Raw genomic sequence first — 19,801 nt, 5'->3', positions numbered from 1 at the left:
TTTGGTCTTTTCTTTCCTTGGCTGACAACAGGTGGGAGACACTCATAGTGCCTCCTGTTTCTGAAATGCCATGATCACCCTCAGCTGAGAAGCCAGGTAACCGATTATGTGCCAGAGGTAAAATAAATCCTAAGTACCATGAACAGCTAGACCTAAGGACTGGCTGCTACTTCATCATTAAATCCTTGGGATTCTGGGCCAAGAAGATAGAATGGACAGTTAGTGGAAATGATGCTTAATCCCTGAGTCAGAATGCTAGGAAGAAACTGTATTCAGAGGCATTGTTAAAACAGACAAGTCAGAGACGTAAAACTACGACTCATATAAAAACAGAGAAAGGGTAGTGGAAATCTCCCAAATGGCACAGACAGAGAGTTTGGAGGGTGGCGGGGGTGGGGAGTAGCCCTTTCCTGAAGACTACCAGGGATGAGGAACTTATTACCTTCTCACAAAATGAACATTCTATATTTTGATAGCTCTAATTGTTAACTTTATTTGGTTTAAAATCTCTCTTCAGATAATTGTTCAACTGTATTCAAACAGCTGATTTTTTTGAACCCTTATGCAGTCTTAATAGATCTCACTGGCTCATCAGTCTAGCCCACTGAGTTCTTTTTTATTTTGTTTGGTTTTGTTTTCTGTAAGCTATCTTTTCCAACCTTGTTCCTCTATAGATCTGATAACTATATCACCCACATCTTTATCCAACTCACTGGTAAAACTGTTGTTGGGGTTGTATGGGGTATTCAGGGAAGACCAGCTTCTCTGGTGTAAAGGTTTACTGAGTCCTTTGCAGGGCTGCTCATCCACCTTTCACCCAACTCTCCCCTGGGTCTCTAAGCATGCACAGCAGTCATCTTTCACTAAAACTCTCTTGGCAGGTGGGCTAAACCAGGTTGAGGGTGACCAATAGGCCCCAAACCATTTGGGGAGTTAAGGGAAGGTCTACCTCAAATATATGAAGATCTCCCCAGGTGGAATGAGTGGATGGGAAGAATTTATTCCAACAGCCCTGACAGTGGCTGAAGAGTGCTTAAAGCTTGGTCAGACACAAAAGATGCCAAGATCATCCACTGCATCCTGGGTCATTGCCATTCATCCTGACTTGTGTCCTGCTACTAGATTTTGATGACTTTGAAAGAGAGAGAGCTGAAGACTTTGTGCAACTTTGTCTTGTTTAAACCCAGGTCATGCACTAGTCGAGACATAAATCTTGTGATGATATTGGTCTTCTTTGAAAACAAAGGATGAACAACAAAACTGTTAAAGAGCCTAGTTTCAAGGAGATATTGCTGCTCCATTCTACTAGAGAGCTAAGTTGGTATTGACTGCTTTTTAATCAAGTCATTCAATCATTTCTTAGTCCACCAAATTGTTTCTCTTTCTTATCCTGAAAGATCTCATAGAAGCTTCTGTCATATACTTTTTTTTTCAAACCCTTACCTTCTGTCTTAGAATTAATACTGTGTATTGGTTCCACAGCAGAAAGGCAATAATAACTAGGCAATGGCGGTTAAGTGACTTGCCCAGGGTCACACAGATAGGAAGTGTCTGTGGTCAGATTTGAACCTAGGACCTCCCATCTCTAGGCCTGGATCTCAATACACTGAGTCATCTAGCTGTCCCCTGTCATACTTTTTTGAAATTCAGGTATGAAAAGTCTATGCCATTCTTTTACTTTATATAGTTTTTTAAAAGAAAAAAAATGAAGGGGGTGGGGTACAGCTAGGTGACTCAGTAGATTGAGAGCCAAGCCCAGAGATGGGAGATTCTGTGTTCAAATCTAGCCTCAGACACTTCCTAGCTGTGTGACCCTGGGCAAGTCACTTAACCCCCATTGCCTAGCCCTTACTGCTCTTTTGCCTTAGAACCAATATTGGTTCTAAGATAGAAGGTAAGGGGGAAAGAAAGAGGAAGGAAGGAAGGAAGGAAGGAAGGAAGGAAGGAAGGAAGGGAAAGAGAAGGAAAGAAAGAAAGAGAAAGAAAAAGAAAGGAAGGGAGGAAGAGAGGGAGGAAGGGAGGAAGGAAGGAAGGAAAAAAAGGAATAAAGAAAGAAAGGGAGAGAGAGAGAGAGAGAGAGAGAAAGAAGGCTAGATTAACATGAGAACATGTTGGATCTTAGTAATTACTCTTTTCCTCTCCAAGTATTCAGAGATCAACCCTTTCAGAATATATTCTAGTATTTTGCTGGGACAGAAGGTAAATTTTCTAGCTTATGGTATAATGTATTCATCTTTCTGAAAAAGCTGTCTCCACTCCTATGGCACTCATCCCATTTGCAGTGGGTTTTTTTCAAAGATCACAAGAGTGTGGGTCAGTAATCATATCCATCACTTTTTTTTATTTGTCCTCAAATAACAGACTGTTCTTCGACCTCCATACCACAACAATTTTTTTCCTAGTTCTAGGTGCCTTTTTTTTAGACTTTTTTCTCTTGCCCTTGTTTTTTAGGTACAAAACTGTAACCTCTATATAACTCTGTACAATGGAGGGAAAAGGAATGGGTTTTCTTTCTGGCACCCTTCTGATTATGCTTAGCATTTTGTTGACCTGTTTGACCTTGGCAATTTGGGTGGAGGTAAAAGGAAACAGTCAATAGTGACAAACCTTGATCCCTTTCCTGAGTCACAGTTGAATGCTCACAGTCCATCACCATATGACTAGTCTGGATTCTTTTTCTCTGACTGTCTAACTTAGTGGTTCCCAAACTTTTTTGGCCTACGGCTCCCTTTCCAGAAAAAAATATTACTTAGCCCCCTGGAAATTAATTTTTAAAAAATTTTAATAGCAATTAATAGGAAAGATAAATGCACTTGTGGCCATCACCGCTCCCCTAGATCGCTGCAGCACCCACCAGGGGGTGGTAGCGCCCACTTTGGGAATCACTGGTCTAACTGTACCCTTCTCCATCCAGAAAATTATTAGCCATTAACTTCTCAGCCCTCTCATACAACCTTTTTAGAGTTTCCTGCTCTTGAGCTCTAACCACTTGGCATTTTGCCATCTGAAAGGATATAATGTCATCTGTAAGTTCAGCAATTCCATGGAATACACCTCTCTTCCAAACATATTTTTAAAATATGAAATACTATATATTTGCCCACCAACTGAAAGAGTTTGTAATGCTAACACTTTTCCATCCACAAAAGTATTTATATCTAGTCTTTGTTCCTTGACTTTAAGCCAGTTCCTCATCCATAACAAAACATTTTCCTCCATGCCATGGTGATTCAATATTTTTTTAGTCTTTGGTATAGAAACCTGTTAAAGACTGTTTGGAAACCTAAATAAATTACATCCATTGGCTCCCCCTTGTCCCTACTTATTTATCTTCTCCAAAAAAGTAGATGAATAAGAACTCACACTTGTCTAGAGCTTTACAATTTCCAAAGTGATCATATACTTACTACCTCATTTCATTGATGGATTCATCGATAGGTTCATTTATTCAATAAACATCTAGTAATTATGTGTTCACAATTATGTGTTCAGGGAGAGTGGATAGACTGCCGAGTCTGGAAGTCAGGAAGACTCAACTTCTGAACTTCAAATCTGACCAGACACTTACTAGCTGGGTCACCCCCGGCAAGTCACTTAGCCCCATTTGCTTTAGATTCCTCACCTACAAAATGATCTGGAGAAGGAAATGGCAAACCACTCCAGTATCTTTGCCAAGAAAACCTCAAATGGTGTCATGAAAACAACTGAACAATGACACTATGTGTTCATACTTACCACAAATCCTGGAGTAGCAGGATAGATGCCGCCCTCATTTTACAAATTCAGCAACTGAGGCTAGGCCAGGTTAAGTGACTGTCTGAAATCACACAGTTGATTAGAGATAGAAGCAAGAATGTAATTTAGGGCTTCTTCTGATCCTAACCAAATGTATTTTCTTTTAAAAAATTTTAAACATTTATTTAGAATATTTTTCCATGGTTACATGATTCATGATTTTCCCCACCCTTCTTCCCTTGCCCCTAAAGCTGAAAAGCAGTTCCACTGGGTTATACATGTATCAACCAAATATACTTTCTACTGTACTACAGGGCCTCCAAGAGGAACCCTGTCCCTTAGGAGTAGAAGTCTTAAGAATTCAAAAGGAGGGCCTTCATGAAAATAACTATACTCCTAAGCCCAGGGACTGGGGGAAAGGAATAATCTTAATTCCCACTTCTAAGGTTGATCCTCAGTGCCCAACCTAGGTAAAATGGCACAATGGGTGACTCTCCCTTTCAATCTTTTCCTCCCCTCCATTTACCATTCTGTTCAGCTTCTACTTTGGACATCGAGTGTCTCAGAAGCAAGCCAACTGGCTCCAAGTCAGCACCCAAGGTTACCTTCCATCTCTCCTCAGCCACTCTGGAAACTTGCCTGGCAGACAGGGGTGGGGAGATCGATACTTCAGGCCTTGACAGCAGGCAGTGGTTTTAGGCCAGTGATAGCAGTTGAACTCCTCATCCCAAAGGCTGAAAGGAAGGGCTTGAATTCTTACACCATTGAAAGCAGAATTTCTGGCTCCCACCTCCGGCATCTGACCTTGCCAAAGTCTTTTTTTTTTTTTTAAACAAAGTAGGCAGCTGGTCACCTGGCTGGCTCCTAGATGAAATTTCTGCTTGGATTCTGCTCTCAGCCCTAGTGCCTCACTTTTGGCATGTACCCCTTTTGGCTATTCCTGGGGTAAGGTGAAAATAAGAAGTGGTTATGACAGGTCCACAACCCTACCACCTGTTGCACCTCCCCACCTTCAGAAGGAATGGTGCCTTTGCATGGGAGGACTGATGATATTAGGCAATGAGGCCACACTTTCTTGTTGCTGTTCACTCATAAATGACAAACATCTCCAAGAAATAACCAGAATAAATCCATTCTCCTTCTTTGTAAAGTGTAGATGGTTTGGAACTTTTTTTTTTTAAAGGCTTTGTGGATTTCTAGTTTTCAAACAAACTGAAAGTAGTCTTACTAGCTTCTTCTAGAACTAAGGTCTATTTCTTCTTACTAGATTTTGTATTTATTTTATAGTCAAGTACAGAGCAGTAACTAGGATAGGGTGGTTTGGCCTTTGCCCCAGAGTACTGAATTGTGATGGTGCTGAAGGCCCTTGAGCAGCTAGAAATAACAGAGGTTTAGCACCTAGTTAGCAAAAATATAAAGTTAAGATGGGAAAATGCCAGAAGACACATTTTAATCCCCTGGAGACTGCACCCTAGCTAAGTTTCTCCCCCTTGTTCCCTCCCCCTTGCCCCTAAATTCACTTGCATGGAGAAGACCTTTAAGCAAATCTGACAAGAGCACAAATATTTCTGGTTACATTTCTAGCCATGTAGAAGAGAAAAAAGTACCATCACCAAGACCTTTATTTCTACTTTTGCTGGCCCCAAACAAAATCACTAGGAAACCACGGCCAAGGAATAGTCAGGTTGTTACCTTGGCACTCAATCTATATTCAATGGAACCAAAGGTTTTGACCCCACACCAGGACACCTTCATGGAAAATGACATTCCAATGCAGAGCTGACCTCTTCTGCAAGAAGGTGCAATATCACTGTCTAATGGCACTCATTAACAGAGCCGTGCTTGGCCAAGACAAAGTATCCTAAGACCAATGGGTAGTGGGTCTTATTTGTTCCACAGACAGCCCTTGTCTCACCCAGATTATAATTGGATCTGCTTTTGTAAGTGTGTAGGCAAGTCAACATTTAGGAAATTGCTTCCAGAGTTAGGGAATAGAACAATTGGTCGCTCTCCTCAGTGTAACGAATTTTCCAGGGAATTTGGGTTCCTAGAAGGGGAAATGGACAATCTCAGTACTGCTGTCCTTGATGCAATGCAGTATTTGCTAGCTGCTGGATCCCTGCATAGCAAGAGTTTGCTTTTGACATTTAGTCTGTCTGGGGAGATTTATCTGTCCCAAGGAACTCGTGCTACCAAGGGCTGCTCAAAGAGGGCTATCCATGATGAAATCTGGACTGTCAAATAACATGTTGGTTTCTTCAGTGGTCCCAGGCTTCAGAGATTACATCTTTAACACATCAATAACTTAGCCTCTGGTTAGTGGGGTTCACTGGGGCATGACTAATCAGCAGATGAAAGTGTCTTTGTGGGGATTAGCTTTAATGAAAAGAAAAGGGATAGTTATTTGGGGAGTTTGAAATCTTTCATAAATCAAAGCGAACACTGACAAAGCAGGTTCATAAGGTAAGAATGAAGCCATTGTGGGGGAAATGAAGGGCACAGCAACTTTGTATATAAATCAGAGGTCAAGACAACATTGGTAGAAGAATCCATGGGAACAGGATCATTTAACTTCTTCAGGTGTAAATAAGTGATGTTTAGGGGCAAACAGCATCTCCCTAAATAACACCAGATGCCCTGGTATCTTTATTAACTCTTTCTAGTCACCTTCAGGGACGCTTTATTCTTTTAGAGTGGGGAAGAGAGAGACAGAGACAGAGACAGAGACAGAGAGAGACAGAGAGAGAGAGAGAGAGAGAGAGAGAGAGAGAGAGAGAGAGAGAGACAAAGAGAGAGAGAGAGACAGAGAGACAGAGACAGAGACAGAGAGAGACAAAGAGAGAGAGAGACAAAGAGAGAGAGACAGAGAGAGAGAGAGAGGGAGAGACAGAGAGAGAGATACAGAGAGAGAGAGAGAGAGTAAGAGAGAGGGAGAGAGAGAGAGAGAGAGAGAGAGAGAGAGAGAGAAATGGTGCAAAGAGGTAAAGATTTAGAATCAAAGTGGATGGTGGGTATTGGGACAACTAGGTGGCAAAGTGAATAGAGTGCCAGGCCTGGAGTCAGGAAGGCTTATCTTTTTTTTTTTTCTTAAACCCTTACCTTCTGTCTTAGAATCAAACATTGTGTATTGGTTCTAAGGCAGAAGAGTGGTAAGGACTGGGTAATGGGAGTTAAGTGACTTGCCCAGGGTCACACAGCTAGGAAGTGTCTATGGTCATATTTGAACCAAGGATCTTCTGTCTCTGGGTCTGGCTCTCAATCCACTTAGCTATGCAGCTACCCCCAGGAAAGTTTATCTTCCTGAGTTCAAATCCAGCCTCAGACACTAGCTGTGGGCGTCACTTAACACTGGTTGCCTTTATTTTCTCAACTATAAAATGAGCTGGAGAAAGAAATGGCAAACCACTGTATTATCTTAGCCAAGAAAACTTCAAACAGAGTCATGAGTAGTTGAAAATGACTGAACAACAAAATGGATTCAAATCTCACCTCTGCTACTTACTATGTAATCTTGGGAAAGGCAAGGCCCTCTGGGCCTCCATTTATTCATCTATAAAATTAAGGGCTTGAACTGGACAATCTCAAAGGTCTCATCCAACTCTGTAATTGCTACCCCTTGAGACCAGGATACCAATTACAATCCTAGGCACATTTCTTACCTCAACTAAAGAATGTTCCTTCAGGCCAATAGCATGTGGCTCTGTACAGCACATTAATACCATATCAAAGGAGTGCTTCCTCTGTCCCATTGAGGATTTAGACATTAAGATCTCATGTTACTATATAATAGGGATGTTCAGCAATCATTTGAAAGCTGTAGAAGATGGGGGAAAAAGCTCTGGTCAGTGGCTTCCTGAGCACTGGAAATTCCTTCAGCTGGATTCCAGTAGTAATAGAGTAATAGACTCCAGTCTAGTGAAAGTGTACATTGTGAAAGTGAAATTATTGAGATTTTCTTCCAAATCATTTCCTCTGAATCATTTCTAGATAAGCAAACTGGAAAAAGGACCCACTTCCTGCCCTCAAGCAACCTTTTTTAGAAGTTCAACTTACAGGGTCATTACACTGAGCAGTTTCTGACAATGAAGGAAACCAGGAACCCATTGTGAATCAAGGGTCCACTCCTCAGAGCATCCCTGACTCAGATGGAAACCACATTACATTTACATGGCAATGACAGCATGTTGAACTCTGGGCTTCCCAGAATGCTCTGTTTCAGCTAAATGGTTCAAAATAAGCTAGCTCTCTAGTCTTTTATTCATTTGTATAAATTCTTTGGATTATTCCCCCTCTGCTGGGGCATGTTTTTTTTCAGGTGACTTTTCTCCCTAATGCCCTTGAAAGAAGCCTGGTAAGCAAACTGATTACCACAATGCTCACAAATGCATTGACCAGTGTTATTGCTTTCTGTCTCTCTTCTCCATGAGGATGTTCAAAGAGGAAAGGGTATAAGGAGAGGAGAGGGTGTTTCTGGAAAGTTTCCTTGAGTAATTATAAGATCCCTGAAGAAAATGTAACAGAAAATTTTCTTAACTAAAAGGCTAGAGAGCTAGGTTCTAGGTCGGCTCTGTCACAATGAAAGGACCTAGGGCCCTGATGGGGAGGGAGTGCTTGCTTCTCGGCAAATTGTATCCCCTCTACAGTGACTACAGTCCCTTCAGCTCAACTTGACGTCACCCTCAGGTCTATACTGCCAGTTGGTACAATCACCTCCCTAGACCTGTATTTCCAGGGAGTAGATGATATGGCACTCCTCTCTCAGCACCTGCCTTTTCTTCCAACACCTTGGAGGTAAAGGCAGAACTTTCTGGGGGACAGAACTTTTTCCTGAAAAGGTTTTCTAGTGGGATTTACAGGTGATCGGGGACATGGCCATTTTTTTAAAAGAATGAACTCTTTTGAGGAAACTGTAGGGGAGAAGTAGAAGGACACAGTGTTAGAGGGAATGAGAGGACGCTGATCTAGGCTCCCTGGGCTTCTGGTTTCTAAGAAACTTGGACTTTCCAAAGGTAGGTTTACAAGTTGGAGTGGGAAGTAATATAGATGGTTTCCCTTTAGTTCCTGAGAGAAAGAAACCACAGTTCTCATCCCAGCTGATGCATTACCCTCAGGTTTCTGAGTCTGTGTCAGTCATATGGTGAGAAACCACACTCTCCAAGCATCCTGTTCATTCTGGGGATGTCTTTATCTGTCTTTTACTAATCCCCCAGTTCATAGCACTGAGCTGATGAGCCACTTTGGGGATTGGAGTTAGACCTAATTTTTGGTCTATAGAAGTTTGGGAAATGGGTGACGAGAGGACTTGCTTCTAACTTAATGACTTATTTTTTTAAAGGCTTTGTTCCTGGTTTCCCCCTCCCTCCCCCCTTGTATCCTAGTTTAAGTAGATGACCTTTACCCTACTTTCTTGTCACATTCTGAATTTTTTTCCTTGGTCTTCTGGAGTCAGAAGAAATGGAAGTTAATGAACATGGATTTTTGGAGGAATCAACAACCATTCCTTGAAGGTCTTAATTCTTTCATCTTCAGAGCTTTCCCTCTGATCTCGTCTCTCCCCATCCTGTTTAATGACTGCTTCACCAGTTGAACATTTTCAGGAAGACCTTACCCATGTTCTCTTCAATCCTTGATCACTCTCAACAGCCTCTAGAATTGTCTTGCTGCCCTCTCTCAAAAGCCTCCCACTCTGGTTCAAATAACCATGATCAAATCAACTCATTTTTTTCTGGAATCTGTTCTCTTAAGATACCACTCACTGAAATGCCCCCCTCTCTGGCCACAACCTCTCTATACATTATATATATTAGAATGTAAGAACCTTGAGAGTGGGAACTCTTGCTTTTTCATGTTCATCTCCAAGTACTTAGCACAGCACTTAGAACATTGTAAGCGCTTAAGTTTTTTCACTTATTCATACATTCATAATGAACCCAAACAGTTTCATCTATGAGACTCTAAAAGACAAAAGGGTGAAAAACTTTTAAATTACTTTTAAAGTTTCTCATTAAACTTCCTTCCCACTCTTTGATTCTGCAAGAATCATTGACCCTTCTCCATTTTCAGATGCTTGGTGGAGATCCATAAGTGTGACAGGGAGGAGAGAGTTCCATTAACAACTTTAACTCATTTATATATAGACACCCGCAGTGATTTAGATGTGAATCCAGTTTTCAGAGTAGCTTGCCCAAATGTGACCCTTTTCGAGCCTGTTGGGGAATCTGTAGGCAAATTGTTTTTTTTCCTTTAGGTTATTTAAATTTTCAGTTACATGTAGAATCAATTTGGACTATTGATTTTTTGACATTTTTGGATTCAGGTTTTCTCCCTCTCTCCCTTCCCCCTCCCTAAGGTTATACCAATACATATTATACCAATACATGCAATACATATTTCCATATTGCTCATGTTGTGATAGAAGACACATATCACACATACAAGAAAAAAATTCATGAAATAAGGTGGAAGATGGCATGCCTTGATCTGCACTCAGATTGCAACTATTCCTTCTTTGGCTGTGGATGGCATTTTCATCATGAGTCCCTTGTGGTTATCTTGGAAACTTGCTTTGCTGATAATAGCTTAGTCTGAAGGCAAATCTTCATTGTGTATCCATATAGTACACAGGAGCATAATGTGAGTGTTTGGTGAAGAACAAGCTTGTTCTTCCTCTTGTCCTCAAATAATTTTCTGTCTTAAAAGGCTTGTCCTTAACTTAGCCTTCTTTGCCCTCAAATATCTCCTCTGTTGAAAAATTAAAAGGATATTGCCCAAGTAACCCCTTAAAGTTTACTGAGTCTGGGAAGAAGTTGGGGTTGAGATTCAGTTAGAAACAGACCAGACTGACCTCCCTACTTCCTCCCTGGGCCCCTGGTAAAACTGAGGAGAGGAAATTTGTACCACCACACACCCGCTTCTCTGTCATCCAGCTGGAGCACTGAGCTGGCAGCCCAAACCCATTGACTTTTTCTCCTGGAAATTGTTTTTATGGAAAGTTTGGGAAAATGAAATAGCCACTGAATACAGAGGGAAAAAACAACAGAAGAGTGAGATGAACAGTGAGAAAGAGACATCAGGGGGTGCCAGACAGCAGGCACTCTGCCTGGCAAAACACACAGCTTCAAACCCACAGCATAATTGCTTTGAAAATAGATCTTACAGACTTTAAGATCCAATGCATATTTAACCCTGAGTTTTCTCAGAAGTATGATGTGAAAGCACTGTAGATATCTCAAATTGTAAAGTATGAATACTTCCTAATATTATTTTCATCATCATCATCTTCACTATGTGGAAGGAGATTAGGAGGCAATGAGGGCACAAAGAAATTCAATAAAGCAATATGTAACAATATATGAGGTATCCCCAAAGTCTTAGAGCAGAAATGACCCACTGAAAGGGAGCTTAGAGGCTATCAAATCCAATCCTTTCATTTTACAGATGAGGAAAGTGAAGCCTAAAGATAATAAGTGGATTGTCCCAAAATAGCAGTGCAAGGGGCACTATAGAAGCTATAGCAAAAAAGGTTCTGACTCTGGGTGGAAGAACCACTCAATTCCCTAGACTTTTGTCTGTGCACAGGGCTACCAGCTAGGAAAAAAATAGTTGAAGAATTTCATCAGTAAGAGAAAAAGGGGTCAGCATAAAATACAACCAATTTGAATAATAATAGTTTCTATTTCTATAGCAATTCCGAGTTTGGCAGAGGTGTGTGTGTGTGTGTGTGTGTGTGTGTGTGTGTGTGTGTGTGTGCATGTGCTATTCTCAGAATGAGCATTTAGCTTATAAAAGCTGGTTTGTTACCTTTTTGTTGGTTGAAGACACTGGAACAGGCTTGGGAGGGAGACTGATGAAGGACAGAAGGGGCAATGAACAGCTCAGTTGCTTCCCTTGCCTTACCCAAGTTGGGTTGAAAGCACAGGAGTTTTGATTTGTAGGTTAAAGCCTGGTGTGGGGACGTGAAGAGGGAGAGGGGGAAGCCTTATGTATATATTGCCTGCTTGCTACCTGGTCAGTCTGCACTTCTTGGCCCATCATTGGAGTGCTCTCTTTCATGAAGGGGAAGAAACAACTGCTTCTTTTTACTTCTGCCTCCTGACTCTGATTTTGTTTATTTGAGTGAGTGGGGCCCTGGTGCTCATTTCTGAGTGAGGCACTTGTCATCAATTTTTATGTCCCCCCCCACCCCTGAATCAATATAAAGTTTTGACTCCAAGATGGAAGGTAAGAGTTTGAAAAAAAATGGAAAACAGGATAAAGTGCTATGAAGTATATGAGGAGGAGAGGTCATTTTGACTTGGAGATGTTCAGAAGGCTTCATGGAGGTATCTGAGCTGGGCCTTGAAGAAAGAGCTTCCATAGAGATCAGCATGAGGGAATCTGTTACAAGCACAGGGGATGGTGTGAACAAAGGTGATAAAGTGGGAGGGAAAAGGAAAAGGAGAGAGGAAATCAAAGCACATTTAAAAAAGCAACCTATACCTTTTGTCTTCAGATCAATGCTAAGTGTCCATTGCAAGGCAAAAGAGGTTAAGGCATTAAGGGCTAGGCAATGGGGGTTAAGTGACTTGCCCAGGGTCACACAGCTGGGAAGAGTTTGAGGTCAAATTTGAACCTATGTCCTCCAGATTCCAAGCCTGAGTCTCAATCCACTGAGACACCTAGCCATCCCCTTAGGCCCATCTGTCCTTATCATTTCTATTTTTTGGATATTTTTTCTAGTTTGAAATATCTTGAAGATTGATCCTTCAGTATCTTCAAAATTTTGTCACCAGCTATTTGTGAATGATATACAATTGCATCAAGCTCCAGAGTACTACATGGTGATCTCCATGGGCACACAGAATAGATCTGTTTAGTAATTTACATACAGTAAAATAGGTTGATGAAAAATGGCCCAATTTATGGTATGCAACTGGATGGGCAATCCATTTATTCGTTTCTCAATATATAGATCCTGGACGGGTATGGTAGATAAACACTAAGGTGGGCCCAAAATCAAAGGAGGGAAAGAACCTAGATTGAGTATAGGAAACTGAATGGTGTTTTTAGAGATCCAAAGCTATTTGACACAAATCACGAGTACCATGACATCTGAAGATTCAAAATTGTGGATGGTCCAAAGAAAAGATGCATGGAGCAATTAAAGAGGCTCTGAAATATTACCAAAATAATTTGTGTGCAAAATGAGGCAGAAAAAATATTGAGGAATGTATACCTGGAAAGGCAAGTCAGGTAAATGGCTTCAGTTTCTCCTCTCACTTTCTTATCTCCTCCCAATCTGGCTTCCAATCTTATCGTTCTACTCAAACTACTATTTCCAGATTACTAATGATTTTTTTTTTAACTAATGATCTTTTCATGGCCAAAACCACTGGCCCTTTCTCAATCCTCATCCTCCTTGATTTTTTTGAAGTCTGCAACATTGTTGATCCTTCTCTTTCCTTGATCCTTTCTCCTCTCTAGGTTTTCAGGACTCCACTTTCTCCTGGTTTTCTTCCTATCTGACAACCCTTTCTCTATATCCTTTCCTGGATCTTCCAACCATTAGGTTTCCCTCCTGGATCTGGTCTGAGCCCTCTTCTCCCTCTATATGACTTCCCTGGGTGCTCTCATGAGCTCCTATGGGTTTAATTACCACCTCTATGCTGATGATTTTCAAATCTACATTTCCTGCCCCAATCTCTCCACGAACCTTTGATCTCACCTATCCAACTGCCTTTCAGACATCTCAAACTGATATCTTAAACTCAATATGTCCAAAAGGGAATGCACGTTTTCCCCCAAACCCCTTGTCCTTTGTATTCCCTTTTGCTGTAGAGGTTAACACCATGCTCCCAGGCTCTCAGGCTCACAGCAAGTGTCATTTTGAATTCCTCACTCTCACCCTCTTGTTCAAGCTGTCACTGAGGCCTGTTGCTTTTGCTTTTGCAACACCTCCCAAATACACTCCCTTCTCTTCTTTGACACCACTCCTAAGCTGCTCTAGGTCTTTATCACCTCCTTCCTAGATCATTGTAATAGCTTAGTGGGTCCAGTTAATTCAAGACCCTCCCCATGCCAATCCAGCCTCTCTTCAACTACTAAAATGATTTTTCTAAAGCACTGTTCTGAACATGCCACCTCCTCCCCAACCCCCCAGGAAACTCCAGTGGCTTCCTATTGCCCAGGAGCAAATCCGTCGTGCTCTGTTTAGCCCTCTATAACCTGACCTTCTCCAACCTTTCCAGTGCTCTTCAACCATCCTCTCCAATATGTACGTACTCTTCAGTCTCCTGGTAACCACCTCCTGGCTGTTCTACAAACAAGACACTCCATCTGTCAGAATGATCTCTCTCTTCTGATCTGACCTCCTGGTTTCCTTTGAGTCCTCACCAAAATCCCACCTTCCATGGGAAGCCTTTCCCAAGCCTTCTTGTTCCAGTGCCTGCCTTCTGTTCAGAATCTCCTCTACACGCCATATTTACCATACCTTGCTCTGTCTGTATTGTTGGCCTGTCACCTCCTATGTTGGATGGTAAGCTCCCTGAGGCCAGAGACTGTCTTTTACCCCTTTTTAGCATGGGACCTGCCCCATTTGCAGTCAATGTTGACATTATTAAGCACACCTGGTGCTTAATTAAATTTTTTAATTGATTGATGTAGTGAATGAAGGGTCAACAACCAGAGCGCAGCACTGGCATTTCTAAAATGTTCAAAGGCAGAAGGCCTCAAACCTGTCGAGTAGTGCTGCCATATAAGAGGGCATGATGGGAATCCCATAGGGTAAGAATGTGCGGATGAGTTGCTCTGGGAGAGGAAACACTTATATGATGAGATCATAGATGTATGGATTATATGACAGAGGACTTTGAATAATATGATTTTTATAAATTTATTTAATAACCCTTCCCTTCTGTCTTAGAATTCACACTGCGTATTGGTTCCAAGGCAGAAGAATGATAAGGGCTAGGCAATAGGGGTTAAGTGACTTGCCCAGGGTCACACAGCTAGGAATTGTTTGAGGTCACAATTGAACCCAAGACCTCCCATCTCTAGGGCTGACTCTATCCACTGAGCCAAAGCATTGTGCTAAAGGCTTTACAAATATTACGTGTCTGATCCTCACAACAATCCTGGGGAGCAGGTGCTGTTGTTATCCCCAATTTAGAGTTAAAGAGACAGAGGTTAAGTGATTTATCTAGGGTCACCCAGCCAAAAAGTGTCTGAGGCTGGATTTGAACTCAGATCTTCTTCTTCGAGGCCTAGTACTCTATTCACTGTGTATCCCAGTTGCCTCCCAAGCAGAAGGGAGCAGAGCTGGTATCCCAGGGAAGGTGGGAGTTACTGGCTTTAAATGATTTGGGTAAAGGGGACTGAGGAGCGGGGTGTCACCAGAGTGGAGCCCATCCCTTGGGGAAAGTGGGGAGAGGCCAGAAACAGAGTATGGAGTGGGGCTGGTCTGCCACATCTTCCCAGGCCTGGTCTATGGGAAGGCTTCCTAGGATGACATCAGGAATAACATGGTCTTTAGATAAGAAGACTATATACAACACTATATTACCATGCAATATACAATAATATATTACTGATACAGCATTACAACAAAATCCTAGAATAAGGCTAGAATTTATATTCTATAACTATAAAATATTCTATATTCCATACAATATAATATTAATATAAAATAAATGCAATCTACATAAAATAAAATATAGAATTAGCCTGTGGTTTTTATTCTAGAATTCTATACACATAAAATATTCACCCTAATAGCTTGAGGCTATGATGCCATTATTACCGAAGGGTATAGGGCGGATGGTCAGAAGGAAAATGAGAGCGCCCCTCAGAGGCCATGACACGCAGGATGTAGGTCGGAAGGCAAAGGCCCCACTTCCGATCCCATACGTGCCACTTCCGCCCTGCGTTGGGCTGGGCCTGTCACCCCACATCACGGAAGGGGTGGGGGCGCTTCTGAGGTCTCTCTAGCGCCAAGTCTGAGCCTGTGCGTGACTCGCATTCGGAGCAGGGAGAAAAGCCTCAGCGAGGTGTGGAAGAATGGGGAGGATGGTGGTTTTCAAACTTCCTTTTGCTCCCAGAATGACGCTCTTTGCGAGGAAGATGGCAGTATGTTAGGCAGTTGTGGAGAGGGATACCAGCGTGATTTCTCTTCAATAAGAGGAGGGTTTTTTTTGAATGTTTTTTTCGGGGGGGGGGCTGAGTTCCCCCCAAAACCAAGTATTTTGAGATTCATGTGGATGTTGCAATAGACCAATGAGGTTTATTTGGGAAATATTTTAGTTCTATATACTGGGTAAGTAATAACACCATATTTTATGCATTTTTTTTTAAACCCTTGTACTTCCGTGTATTGTCTCATAGGTGGAAGATTGGTAAAGGTGGGCAATGGGGGTCAAGTGACTTGCCCAGGGTCACACAGCTGGGAAGTGGCTGAGGCCAGGTTTGAACCTAGGACCTCCTGTCTCTAGGCCTGACTCTCACTCCACTGAGCTACCCAGCTGCCCCCTATTTTATGCGTTTTTAAAAATTTGCAATAACGGAACATCGATGCTTTTGCAGCACACCTAGGGAAATTTGTGGTGTACTAGTGAGCCATAACATACCTTTTGAGACTGGAAGGATAGGATTGACTAATTCGAGTTGGCCCATCCAGACAGGAGGAACCAGAGAAGCAAGTGGCACCAAAGGAGAAGGAACATATGAAGCCTATTTCAGGGACACTTAGTTATTTTGCAGCAGAGGGTTCTTGGAAGAGGTAAGGCCAGAAAGGTAGTTTGGGGCCAGATTGCAGAAGGCTTTGAATGCAGGCCAAAGAATTTGATGTGGTTTGGCTCCCTCTTTTTAGAGGAAAAGTGAAAAGAGGGACCAGCAATTAAAACCCCGTGACACCAGTCAGAAAGCTAAGCAGGCCTTCTCAAAATGTTCTAGACTTCTGAATGATACTTATTTTTCTTCCCCAAATTTTGAAATCCACTAATCAGAATGTGTGACTTCACCACCCCAGTGAAGTTTCAGGGTGTACTTTCCTTGTGTCCACTGACAAAAGCTGGCAGGGGTGGGGAACCTCTAGTTACAGATTATGCAATTGTCCTTTGTAAAGGAGAGGGTGTCCCTTTTTGCTTTTAAACAGTCTCATTTTTTGACTCCATGTGTCCTGCAACCTGCAGTGGGCTGTCCATAGCTGAAAAGGCCCAGGGAAGTGGGGCGTGTAGCCAAGATGGCTAAATGAAACTGCAGAGAAGACTGTACCCCCTCTGGCAGGCCAGGCCAAATGGCTGTCTTGTCCCTAATGGTTCTTCGAGTTCTTTGGGATTCAGTGGGACAAAATGAGACCAGGTTTTAGGTTCATTCATTAAGTAATTTCTTAATTACTTAATGGATCTCTATTGCTTATAACTTGTGTCTTTTCCCCCTAGATTTAGCTCAATAATGATCAACTGAATCAAAATTCTTTTAGAATACATATTCTATTCAATTCCACTAGCATATATTAATTGCCTGCTGTGTGTGAGACATGGTGCTAAGTATTAGGGGTATGAAAATTTAAAAGTAATATAATTCTTATCCCACAAGGAGTTTAGCTTACAAATTACTAGGGAGATATGTTGTTCAGTAGTTCAGTTGTGTCCAACTCTTTTTCAGTAAAGATACTGGAGTAATTTGCCATTTTCTTCTCCAGCTCATTTTACAGATGAGGAAACTGAGGTTAATAGGGTTAAGTGACTTGCCCAGCGTCCCCCAGCTAGTAAGGGTATAAGGGTAGATTCGAACTTGGTTCCTTCCTGACTGCATGCCCCATGCTCTGACATACACACACAAACATGTATGGATGTGACAGGGGCAAAAGAGGGATCCAAAGGAAAATTCAAGGAAGGAGAGAATAATTTTATTACTCAGGAGCAAGGAATGTTTTAGAAGGAGGCGACATCTGTACTATGCTTCGAATGAAGAGAGAATTGAATAGAAAGAGAACTGGACTTGGGCCCAGGAGGACTGAGTTCAATTCTGTGCTGTTTTCTTCCTTCCCGTTGTGATCTTGGGAAAGCAGTTTCCTCAGCTGGAAAATTAGGAAGTTGGAGGGACCTCTAAGTTCCCATCCCAACTCTGAAAATCCTAGAATATTAAAGATTTCAGAAGGATGAAGAGAAAATGCATCCTGGCCATGGGATCTTAACCAATAAATGGGAGTAGAAGGTGTGGAGATGAGATTGGGACCCAGTTCAGTGACTTAATGGAAAAAACATTTTGACCATTGTTATCAGAGTCTTCACAAGATGTTTTGGTGATCAAGACTCCAAACCTTATTTTCAATAAGCAGACACCCTAGAGTTACATCTCTGAAATCCCATCCTCAGAAAAAACCAAACTGGAGAAGAATTCAAGAAATTTGCTGTTAATAAGTTAGGTTCACTGACATTGGTTGCTATATTGAGCTATGTAATTTTTTACAATCCACTAATTTCTCTTTGACTTCAGAAAACAGTGTTTTGGGAAAGTTCTCCCAGGTTCACAATTCTGAATTGGGAAAAATAAAATATTTGACCTGAAATACCAAGTAAAATGGGCAAGAAAATCCAGATAACTTGGAGCAAGAGCGACTAAGAACAGTACAAGGACCTTCAGGACCATTGACCTTTAAAGGATTTGAGTGATTGAGTCCACCATGTTGAGGTCAGGAAATGTAGGCTCAGGGAAAGGAGGACCTGAATCATCTGATAAAGGTTACATGGTGAGTTGGTGCCAATGCTTGACGGGCATGGCATGGGCAGTGGACACCTCATAAGATAGGATCGTAGATTTTCAACTAGAAAGGTCATCAATAATCCTTACGTTTCTGTTAGAAAAATGCTTGGTGGTTAGGGCTTCTGTGTACATTTACCTAAATAGTCTGTTTTCAAATGCATTAATGAAAGGAAGTGGTCTGGATTTCACAGCTTATTAACAATTGAGTGGTGGGTGATAGGAGGAAAGTAGGATAGGAGAAAGAAGGGAAAGGAAAGGAAAGCCAGAGGAAGGGAAGGAAGGTAGCCCAGCCAGTAGCCCCCAGCCCCAGTAGGGGAAATTGACCCCAGCTCTTCAGAGCTCAAAAAAGATCAGGTAGCACTTATTTTTAGAATAGCTGGGTTTTATTTAGATTAGGAAAGGGAAAAGTTAAGTAAGGAAAAAGAGTCTACTCGGGTAGGTACTCCTCCAGGGTGGAGAGCCTCCGGGGAGGGAAGAGCACTGAGAGCCAGGGTCAAGAGAGATGAGAGGATCAAGAGAGTGAAAAAAGCACCCCCAAACCTCTGCTTTATACTTTCTCCGACACCTCCCACAAAGGAAGTGGGAGGTGTTGGGGGAAGTTGTAGCAGGGAGTCCTGGGAGACATAGTCTCCCAGGGCTTAGAATAATTTTAAATGACACACAATACAGCCTAGAGAGGCCAAACAGATGGTAGCAAAACTGAAAGGAGTAGATGCTGTGGGAGAGCATTTGAGATTGGTGGCTTCTGGATGCATCTGGCCCTGGGGGGCTTGTGTCAGAAGGAATCTGGGCTGCACATTTTTGTTATGACTTTTTCTTCTTTATCAGTATCCATAGTCTTTTATGAGGCAAGAGATTTCTAACATCTGTTTAATTTGCTAGATCCAAAACTCAAGCAAGCAAGCCAAGTCATTGAATCAATCTGATCTCCATCTGACTGGTCAGAGGTCAGGTTGTTGTCAACCTGTGGAGGGTTTATCTTGGGATATTCATGCTGGATGGGAAAATACATTTTGTTATTCCTCCAAAAACGAGGTGGCCCCTATTGGTGAGTTTAGCAAGCCCAGTGAGAGATAAAGTCCTGTGGGGGAAAGAATATGGGGGAACTGACCCCAAAGGGTCAAGCCAAAATTTGCCCAGGTCAAAAGAACATAAGGCAGGCATAGTAGGGTGTGTGTGTGTGTGTGTGTGTGTGTGTGTGTGTGTGTGTGTGTGTGTGTATAACATCAGTCTGGAGTTCATAGTGGAAAGAATACTAGAAGGTAGAGTCATCTAGTCTGGGTTCAAATCCCACCTGGATACCTATTAATATGACCATGGGCAGGTC

Source organism: Gracilinanus agilis, chromosome 1 (genome assembly GCF_016433145.1).
Source record: "Gracilinanus agilis isolate LMUSP501 chromosome 1, AgileGrace, whole genome shotgun sequence".
Lineage (NCBI taxonomy): Eukaryota > Metazoa > Chordata > Mammalia > Didelphimorphia > Didelphidae > Gracilinanus > Gracilinanus agilis.
This window is presented reverse-complemented; position numbering follows the sequence as displayed.